Below are 11038 nucleotides of genomic sequence, written 5' to 3'. Positions count from 1 at the left end.
GAGCGTCATCTGGAAGACTTTAAACTGAGCCGGGGGGGTGGGTTCAGCCCCCCCCCCCGTAACGTGTCTGCACTGGACAAGTGTGGGGGGAGGATCAGGGCTCTGGGAGCAGAGTTTTAGAGATACTGCAGGGACTGACAGGACTCCTACAGAGAGGGGCCAGGTATCAGGGAGGATGGGAGGAAGGAGGAGGCTGGGAAAGCCAAGGAAAGGAAGTGGTGGGAAGGAGTTGAGGTGCATGTACACCAATTCTAGGAGCATGGGTAACAAGCAGGAAGAGCTTGAACCTCTCCTGGGAATAGGGGGGTATGATCTGGTGGGAATCACAGAAACTTGGTGGGATGAAAGGCAAGTCTGGAATGTGAACATGGAAGGGTATCACCTTTTTAGAAAGGACAGGAAGGGAAAGAGAGGTAGGGACGTGGCTTTATACGTCAGGGAAGGGATAGGATGCAGTGAGATAGAATGCAGCACAGATGGGGATTCGGTAGAGGCAGTCTGGGTGAAACTTATGGGTTTTGACAGAGAAAGAGACCTGACAGTAGGGGTATGTTATCGCCCTCCAGGTCAACTTGAGACCCTGGATGATGTCCTGACAGGTCAGATTCTAAGGATATCTCAGGGGAGAGACACAGTAATTATGGGAGATTTCAGTCTCCCAGATATTTCTTGGGAGACTCACTTGGCGGTGACAGCCAAGTCATGTCGCTTCCTAGAAGCTATAGAGGGAGGGTTTTTCACACAGTGGGTCTGAGAGGTGACGAGGGGGGGGGGACATCCTTGACTTGGTCTTGACCAATAGGGAGGAGCTGATAGATGAAGTACAAATTAGGGGAGCTCTGGATGCGATAGATCACTCCATCCTTTGCTTTGAGATCAGGGGACTGGGGACGTGCAGCAGGGCGAGCACTAGAAGCTGGGACTTCAAGAGGGCCAACTTTGGCCGACTGAAGGCCAGACTGGGGAAAGTCTCCTGGGATAGGTTACTGGAAGGTAAGCGAGTTGAGCAGGGGTGGATAGCACTCAAAAGGGAGGTTTTGGAGGCTCAAGCCTTGACGATACCTCTAGTCAGTAAGGTGGGGAGGCAGAGGAGAGTGCCACCATGGATGCGAAAGGAGGCGGTTAAAGGGATTGGATGAAAGAGGAACCTCCGTAGGAAATGGGTACTGGGGGAAATAGACAAAAGGGTATACCGGGAGGAGGAGGCCCGTTGCAGAAGGATTCTTCGCAAGGCTAAGGCTGATTACGAGCTGAGACTTGCCAAGAATATCAAGAGCAACAAAAATGGCTTCTTTCAGCATGTAAATAGGAAGAGGAAGGGGAGACAAGCGGTGGGACCACTAAGTAAGGAGGAAGGAGATCCAGTGGCTGATATGAGGGAACAGGCACAGATGCTAAATGACTATTTTGCCTCTGTGTTCTCCCCAAAGCAGGACGGGGGATATCCGCATAGGAGATTAGATGAGGCTGGGGACTTAGGGGCACAGATTAGAGTCACCCCCCCTTGAAGTCGAGGGGCTCCTCAGGGCATTGGACATTACAAAGGCACCAGGCCCTGACGGCTTACACCCAAGAGTACTTAGAGAGTTGGCAGGGGTTCTCTCATGCCCGCTGGCCTCCATTTTTGAGACCTCGTGGAGAACGGGTGAAGTTCCAGAGGACTGGAGGGTGGCATCAGTGGTCCCAATTTTCAAAAAGGGTAGTAGAAAGGACATGGGGAATTATAGACTGGTAAGCCTTATGTCCATTGCTGGAAAAACAATGGAAAGTTTCATAATAGTGAGAGATCTAGTGATGCTAGATAGGGAAGGGAGGCTGACAGCCACACAACACGGCTTCTGCAAAACAGGTCCTGCCAGACAAACCTTATGGAATTCTATGACAAGGTTTCGAGACGGCTAGATGGAGGGGATGCAGTGGATGTGGTATACCTGGATTTCAGCAAGGCCTTTGACAAAGTGCCCCATGATATCCTGGTGGAGAAACTGAGGAGTTTTGGGATACACCAAAGCACTGTCCAGTGGATTAGGGCATGGTTGACTGACCGAAAGCAGAAGGTAACCATTAGCGGGGAATCATTGGGATGGCAGCCAGTAACAAGCGGGGTCCCCCAGGGCTCTGTCCTGGGGCCAATCCTGTTTAATCGTTTCATTAACGACATGGAAGAAGGGGTGAACAGTCTGCTGATCAAATTTGCAGAGGACACTAAAACTGGAGCAGTGGCCACAACTGAGGAGCAGGTACTCCAGATCCAAAAGGATCTGGGCAGACTATGGAAGTGGGCAGGAGACAACAGGATGGTGTTCAATGTGGATAAGTGCAGGGTCTTGCACTTGGGGCATAGGAATGGGTGTCATAAGTACAGGTTAGGTGACAAGTGGCTGGAGAGCAGCACTTGTGAAAGGGACCTCGGGGTACTGGTTGACTGCAGGCTAAACATGAGTCAGCAGTGTGATGCGGTGGTCAAGAGGGCGAATGCCACCCTTGGTTGCATAGCCAGAAGTGTGGCTTCTAGATCAAGAGAGGTATTACTACCACTCTACACGACTCTGGTGCACCCGCAATTGGAGTATTGTGTTCAGTTTTGGGCCCCTCATTACAGAAAGGATATAGCCAGGTTGGAATCAGTGCAGTGTAGGGCCACAAGGTTGGTGGCCGGTTTACAGGGAATGCCGTATGAGGCGAGACTGAGGGAACTTGGTCTCTTCAGCCTGGAGAAGAGGAGACTCAGAGGGGATACGTTGGCGACACACAGGTATGTGAGGGGATGTCACATGGAGATGGGTAGAGACCTGTTCTCCCCTGCAGAGGAAGGCAGGACATGCTCCAATGGAGCAAAGCTCAGGGAGCCAAGGTTCCATTTGGATGCCAGGAAGCACTTCCTGACAGTCAGGACCCCGAGGGTGAGGAATGGGCTTCCACGAGAGGTCGTTGAGGCCCCATCGGTGCGGGTGTTCAAGGATAGGCTGGATGTCCACATGGTGGGCATGTCGTGAGCGGAGCCGGCTGGTGCCAGAGGTCAGACTAGATGGCCCAGGAGGTCCCTTCTCACTCGCTATGTTTCTATTGTTACATCTACTCTTTTTCAGGCCCAGAGCTTCTCATGCTGCCTCTCTAAGCTGGAATTTGTAGTGTTGGGTTTGTAAGCTAACAAATACTCCATGTTATGGATGTGACATTTTTGTTTGTTAGTATAGCTGAGAGCTTAATAAACCTCATAGTGAAATGTTGACTAGGTTGGGTCTGCTTTCTCTCTTTTGCCTCTGACATAAATAGGGTGGGCAGATGCAAAAAAAGGTGGGAGGAAAACAGGTTTCTACATAACGAACTACGTATAAACAATGAAATTCCTTTCTCTATCCAAGCATTACAGGTGAAGAAGCCCTTTCCTTTTTGCATCTGGACATCTTAGTCATAAATATGGCTGAAAAGACAACATTTATACAAGAAAAGGCTGGCCTTCATTTTAGGATCATACGAAACTGCTTCCTTCCATGTCAGACCAACTATCCATTTATCCACTGCCAGCAGGTTTCCAAAGTTCCAGGCAGGTTTCTGGCAGGGGCCATAGCCAGGACGAGGGTGGCCAGAGATGAGAGAGGAGCAATAGAGGTAGCGGAACAAGGGCAACAGAACTTCAAGAAAGACCGTCCAAAGGCAGAGTTTAATGGAAAGTCCAAATCATAGTCATGGTACAGGCCAAGGTCAGAAACCAGAACAATGCATGGGAGCAGCCCAGGATCTAGAATTGGGAGGGCAGACAGAGGTGCAGGTACCTTAGACAGGATAACAGCAGGAGACACCAGACAACAGGAGCCGGATGCAGCCGGGATCAGGCGAGATACAGGAGCTGCACCATAGCTCACAGGCAGCCTGCGGTAGTAAGGCAACACAGTGAGGCAGGGTGCACAAGCAATGCAAGAGGCAGGAACAACTGCAAGTAAACATGGAAAGTCAGGAACCAGGGACAGGAACAGTCAAGCAAGGTGAAGGCACCACAGCAAACAAGAGGACCTGTGCTGCTGAGGCAACATGGCAAGGCAGGAGATCCGGCAAAATGCAGGAGACATGGCAGGACCAGTCAGGCAGGATGAGGCACAGCAGCAAACAGGAAGCCCTGTGCTGTGGACCCAGCATAGTCTGGGCCCAATTCAAGGTGTTTACACTTGTGTTTCAAGTCCTAAAGGGCTTGAGGCTAGGATATCTAAAGAAACATGTTTTCCCACATGTAACTACCCAGCCCCTCAGGTCATCATCAAGAGCACCCCAACTTTGGAATCAGCTCCCAAGAGATCTACCTGGTGCCCTCCTTGCAGGCTTTTGGCCACCAGGTGAAGATCTTTTTATTGTCCTGGTATTTTAACTGTTAGAATGATTTTAATGGTTTTGATTTTATCTGGCTATAGAATGTGATTATGCCTTTTATGTCAGTTTGGGAACTGTGGAATTTAACAATGGCATGGTTTGTTAGGTTGTTAGATTTTAATATTGTTATAGTAGTGTTTTAATGTATATTGTTATCTGATTGTATATTTTATTCATAAACCGCCTTGGGAGCCTTATGACTTATGGGGCTAGATAAAATCCAATAAATAAACAAACATAGAAGGACAGGAGCAGCCAGGCAAGGTGCAGGCACTGTAGCTACAGGAAGAGCTGCATCACTGAGGGCAGCTGTAGAGTGCAGTTTGCTCTTATATAGCTCCTCCTGCAGGACTCCCAGTCATTGTTCATCAGTAGGCTGAGAGCTCCAGCAGGCCTCGGAACCAATCCTGCAAATACAGTGGTGGTAGTTGTTCTGGCCACCAGAACAGCCCAGATCTTTCCTAGCACTATTAGAGAACCCAAGGATCAAATCTGGAACCTTTTGCCTGAAAAAAACACATGTGCTTTCTGTGAATGATGCCACCCTCAGCTTTCCACCCAAGTGCACCTTTTAATGAGTTGACATGATTTGTTCTGATAAGAAAGCAGCCAGGGCTCTCCTTGTCACATGTCCGAGTTTGTCCTATTCCCTTCCCAACAAAAAGATATGATTAGATATTGTTCACCTGTGCCCAGCAGATTGAATACTCATCCGAGTGAACACTATGGTTATTCTGCTATACTGTCTGCCTTTCCTTCCCAATGTGTTTGACAGTCAAACATGTGTTTGTATGGGGGTTCAAATGTTTGCCCTGAGGGACACCTACAGCATCATAGTTGATGGGTTGTTACTCTCTACACCACAGTGGCTGATACTGCACAAGGTACTGTGGTGCCCTTGGGTGTGCAGTGTCTGTGGCAGCATAAGGTGATGTCCACAGGTGTGTTTTGTGATCTGTGTTTAGACTGGTGCACTCCATGTATGGCTAGTGTGAGGTCACCACTGGCATGCTGTTCCATTTGTGGTGGGAATTGGTGGTGTTGCCATGGATGCTAAGGAAGTTGCTGCAGGGTTGCTTTGCTGTGTGTTGTTTAAAGTGATCCCGTTTTCCCATTTGTGTTGCTACTAATAGTGTCTGTTATCCAAGATGTGTTTTCTGGTAAGAGGATTGGTAGAACACTAGAGTCAACCTGCCTGCTGAGATACGGGCTCCTGACATGTGAGTTATCTACTGGTGGCATTATGTGCAGTGACTGGCAGAAGAGTTAGTCAAAGCACTGCATCCTCTTCAGGATGTGTAGTGAAATAGGAGGGGACTACATAGGCCATTAATAAATGAGGTGACAGTGTTAGCAGTTACACATATATGTGTTGTTCAGCTGACAATATGGACAATGCAGTAAATATTCCTGCAATATTTTCTTTATTCAAATTTTCTGTACCAGTAACTAGCTAATAGCTCTTGCAATAGCTAAACAAAGAACCATTAACTATTATTGAATTGTGAATCTCTGTAAGCATCTCGAGTCTGTGCAAAGCGCCACTGGTTACACTCATATGTTAGCATGGATTTGTATGTAGATTAATGTATCAGATGGCCAGAAACTGTCCATCAAGCTAGACAAATATTCTCTATTCTAGCGGACAGACTTCATCCTATTTAGTGAGGACAGTATTTTCATGGCAAACTGAATCACTGTTGCCTAATCAGATTACTGGATAAATCAGGGAAACCAAGGCTGTGTTTATGTCAGATATAATCCACAGATGCATCTTTTAGGTATTCACGTGAGCTTTTTTCCTTAATAGACTGCTGAGTTTTCTTCACTTAGTATTAAGCAGCTCTCTGTGTGTGCATGCATATCCTCATGAATTTCCCAGAGAATATAAACTTTACACAAAAAAAGACACAGTAACTCATCATGGCTGATGCAGCTGGCATAATCAAAGGTACTTTTTTTTTTTTTTTTTTACCAAGAGCAGCTACATGTGTTTTGAAAAAGGTTCTCATCTATTGTCACAGTGGCTGTGACAATGGTAATCATCCACAATGGTGAAGGGAAAGTTAGTCTGTATTCTCCATCAGGGCCTAGCTCATCCCCAGCTTGAGGAACATGTGTGTTTGTGGGGGTGGGGGAATTTGTGCTGTCTGCAAGGCATCTTGGGGTCATCTACAGGGAGAAGCTTCTGTCTGTCTTGTCTCTCCAGATGTGCTGCCGCAAGACAGCTGGGATGTGCAATGCACGGGGATAAGGGTACCTTCTCTTGGCTCAGGACATGGAGCTCTGGAGAGAGGTGGGCCCTCTGCTGTTTGAGAGCCAGCTTCTGAAATGCCTTGTGGGTTTTTTCATTCCCTTTTTTGTGGTGTTTTTAATATGGATGGAGCTTCTCATGGTTAAGTCCCTTAACATTATTAGGACAGTCAGAGCTCCCTCCAGTAGAGAAAAGCAGCTTTGCAAGGATGTGGTTTGAAGTAAAGCAGCAGCAGGGGAGGTCTTCTTAGCTCTTCCCACAGTTGCAGTGCTTCCACTACAGTCTTTGCAAAAGCTACTTCTAGCCTACCTTCCTCCCATGCATGAGTTCAAGACACATGTTTAATTTTGCAAACGTTGTCTGAAACACAGTGAGGGACTGTGGCTGGGCTAGATTTGCAGCAAACAAATTGCCACAACCCCCTTCCAGCTACCCAGTACATCTCCCCTCATTTATTCTCTCACCAGACTGCTTTTCTAAGGCAGAAGAAACTCACAATTTAAAGACATGCAGTTCCATACAGCAAGCATTTTGTACTGCTGCTTGGGAAACAATATTAATACTAATAATACCAAGTTATTTTACTTTATTCTCTCATCCTGTTGGGATTAAGTTTTTACTGCATTGGGCTGTATCACATTTCATTGATAGCACACTGTTATTATATATGCCACTTACATTTGTGTTCTGTTCTGCTTCCAGGAATACCTCAGATAATAGTTTAGCCCAAGAACAAATTTATGAAGTTAGACTGATACAGACTTACCCAAGAGTACCTAAGCGAGATCCTGGGTTTAGGGTGAAAGGGTATATAGCAGGTGGGTAGAGGCTTTCATAAACCCGGGAAGGAAGTGGAAGAGAAAGGGCAATGCATACAAATCTGTGGAGGATTAACTAGGTCATCCATTTCCACTGAAAACACTGAATTGACACAGGGAGCTCTGTGTAGTGGTACCACCAGGTCAAGCAGTTGCGTGTGGCTCCAATCCACAGAACAAGCAGGGGGACCCCCAAAAACAACAAAAACAACATTCTGAAGCAGGTGAAGTATTATATATTTGCAACAAAAGAAGATCTTTCTGCATAAGAGCATTCAGTCCAGAATTTAAAATTACCTAAGTTTGCCACCATCTTTGTGTAAATAGTTATCGGGTATTTATGGTACCACTCTGCAGCATTTAAGTGCAAACTAAACAGTGAACTGTTACAGACCATAATCTGTTTCTTGACTTTGGGGCTTCTGTGATCTCTTCTCTTGTGTGGTTCTTAACCAGCCTGGCAAGATTACACTGGCTGTATTTGAAGACACAGAAGAGGGGGTCCAGGACATCTTAATTCAAATAGTGTAGCACTGAGTGACCAACAACATGTCACTGCATTTCATTTAGCTTTCTCATCCCATAATTCTCGCCAGGAATGTTACTTTGATCATCCCTGTTTTCAACACATTTCTAGTGGGATTCCTGGTGGGATTTTGTTTTGTTTTATCAGCAAATACTAGTTTAATCTGAGAGGACTCTATTTAGAAAACAAACAAGTAGAATGCCTGACAGACAAAAAATAAAGTTAAGAGGACAGCCCCTCCTCTGCTGATCACAGTAATGTTTTATCAGAAGGATTTTTCCCTGATGCACATAAACCAGTATAAAGAACAGAGTGAAATAATGGCTGTACATTGTGCATATCTCTATTATGGAAGGCATGGGAAAAGTGCCAAAAGAGAACACACAGACATTTTGTGTTTACATTTGCTAATATAATCCTGTCTCAAGCACTACTTCCTAAATTGTGTTGGAGTATGAGTTTGTCTGGAATTGCTGAATGCTTTCACTATAAAAGGACACAGAGTTTGGTATACAAACCTGCCTAATAAAAGAAGATACTATTATTAAAGCAGTTGAGCTTGATTAAATGCAGGTGCAGAAGTCATGGTCCAAGGTGAGAATCTCATTATGAATGTCTGAGACCATAGCACATTTGCATCTCCTTACATGCATAATATATATTTGATATCTGTATATTTATTATATCCCATCATATGTTGGTCAAGGGCATCTGATTTAGACTTGTATCCCCTTCCTATCTTCTTTCCTTCTCTCTTCAAAAAACAACTGTGAAAAGCTCCAAAAGGATCTCTCCAAACTTGGAAAATGGTCATCAAAATGGTAAATGCAATTCAATGTAAACAAGTATAAAGTAATGCACACTGGGGAAAAAAATCCCAATTTCAAACATAAGCTGGCAGTGACTGATCAAGAAAGATGTTGAGGTGGACAGGTCAATGAAATTCACAACTGCTGTGAAACAGGCAAAGTCCATATCAGTTAGGAAAGGTATTAAAATTGCCAATGTCATATTCCCTTTATATAAATCTGCTCCGTGATCACATTTAGAATATTGTGTATAGTTCTGGTCATTACACCTGAAAAAGAATGTTGGGAAAAGTGCAGCAAAGGGCAATTAAAGCGTTCAAGGGATTGGAACAGATTCCCTATAATAATTATGGCAGCTGAAATTGTTCAGCTTACTGACCTTAAAAAAAGGTTAGTAAGGGGGACTTGATAGAGGTGTACAGAATGATGCCTAGCATGGAGAAAGTGGAGTGGGAGACATTTTCTCCATTTCCCTTAATACTAGAACCTGGGACCATCCCATGAAGTTGTTTAGTTGGAGATTTGGGAGATATAAAAAGAAATAATTCATTGCTCAATACATAGTTAAAACATGGAATTTGTTTCTGTGAATCTACTGATGGACACAAATTTGGATGGCTTTAAAGGGGAGTTGGATAAATTCATGGAAAAACTATCAAGGGCTATTACTAGTGTGCTGTGTGGACACTACCAGCAACATAGATCTGTATCAGAGGCAGTGTGCCTATGTATACCAGTTGCTGGGGAACTTAAGCAGGAGGGTGCTAGCGCACTGCTTGCTGAATCCTGTGGCCTAGATGGACCCTTGGTCTGATGCAGTAGGGCTCTTTTAATGTCCTTTATTTCAGAGAACTGAATGCCAGCAAACAAGATGGAACAACATGTGAGTTGACCTGCAGCAGAATTCCAGGGGATTTGTTTTGGTTTTGCTGTACATTATGAAGTGGTCAGTATATAGTGGTAGCACCTCTAAAACTTGCATCTGCATGGCCACCCACACTTCTTCCCAACACTGTAGAATGTGGCTAGATTTACCTTTGTGATACAGTCTGAGCTGGTCCAAGAAACTTTGCTGCTGAAGTTGGAATGAATGGTAACAATCTAAACTGCATAGCATCCAAGGCTGGCTAACAGATTTTGGCATGTGAGACAGAAAATCCCACAAGCACCTTTCCCTGAGAATAAAATTACAAAACTACTCAGTTAATTAACTAAGAGTTTCTTACCTTCCAATGACACCTAAACCACCTGCCCGACTCTGCCTAACAGTAGGGCCAGTCCTGACAGCAGTTGTGAAATAAGGCAAATGCAGGGCCAAACAATAGGACCAGTCCTAACAGAAGTTCTGGCGAAAGCAGACCGCAGAGTGGAAATCACTCCAGCTGCACACTATTTCATGGGTAGAGGCCAGTGCTGGAAGGAGCTAGCCAAGCAATCTCCAGCCAGAGTCTTTTAGGTGTTGGCAAACCTCTGCTCCATTCCCAAGATAATTTCGACCAATCAGGAGTACACAGCTAGTTATTTCCATAGAGCTCGACAGGAATCACAGCGTTTCTTCAAACAGCTTGACATACTCATATCCCTTGTTACACTATTAAGTGTCTCTGAATTTAATGTCACACACTTGAATGAGGCTGAATATGTGTAGGCAGAGAAGATTACCCAGTTATTAGTCATATTACCTGTCATAGCTGGCAATATGAGCCTCCAGGGAGACATTCTACAATTTAAAGAAGCAATGTACTTGGGATTTAAGCATATGTGCTTTGAAATAAGCTCCATTTAAATCAACAAGCCTAGCAAGTAAATGCGTTCAAAGATGGGCTGTTAATGTTTCCATGCTTATAAAATTGGTTGTTTTCACATTATTATGCAGTAGCTGCATTTTATAAATACTAATTGTGCATAGGTTCAATTAGGCAACAAGTGCATATATGCAGCATGCAAGTGTGGCACAGTTTTTAAGACGTGTGTTTTGCGTGGATTAGGAAGGAATGGAAAAAATCTGCCACTGTTCTATACAAAAGGAGTAATGTTCAATTATATTTAATATCCATCCTCCTAGACAGAATAGGACTTCTTTGCTGGCAAGCTTAACAGCCTCCAAGGGGAGTGGTTTATAAGATAATCCTTGGAAATAAGTCACACTGTGCTAGATGGGGCTTACTCCCTAGTGAAACATATTTAGGAATGCAGCCGTAAGACAAAGCCTTTAAAGGAACATATGCTTCCTAGGGGTCACCCTAGGAAGTTCTAGCCAGAACAA

This window comes from Varanus komodoensis, unplaced genomic scaffold, assembly GCF_004798865.1.
Source record: "Varanus komodoensis strain SLA01 unplaced genomic scaffold, ASM479886v1 scaffold49, whole genome shotgun sequence".
Taxonomy (NCBI): Eukaryota; Metazoa; Chordata; class Lepidosauria; order Squamata; family Varanidae; genus Varanus; species Varanus komodoensis.
Note: the sequence above shows the minus strand (reverse complement) of the source record.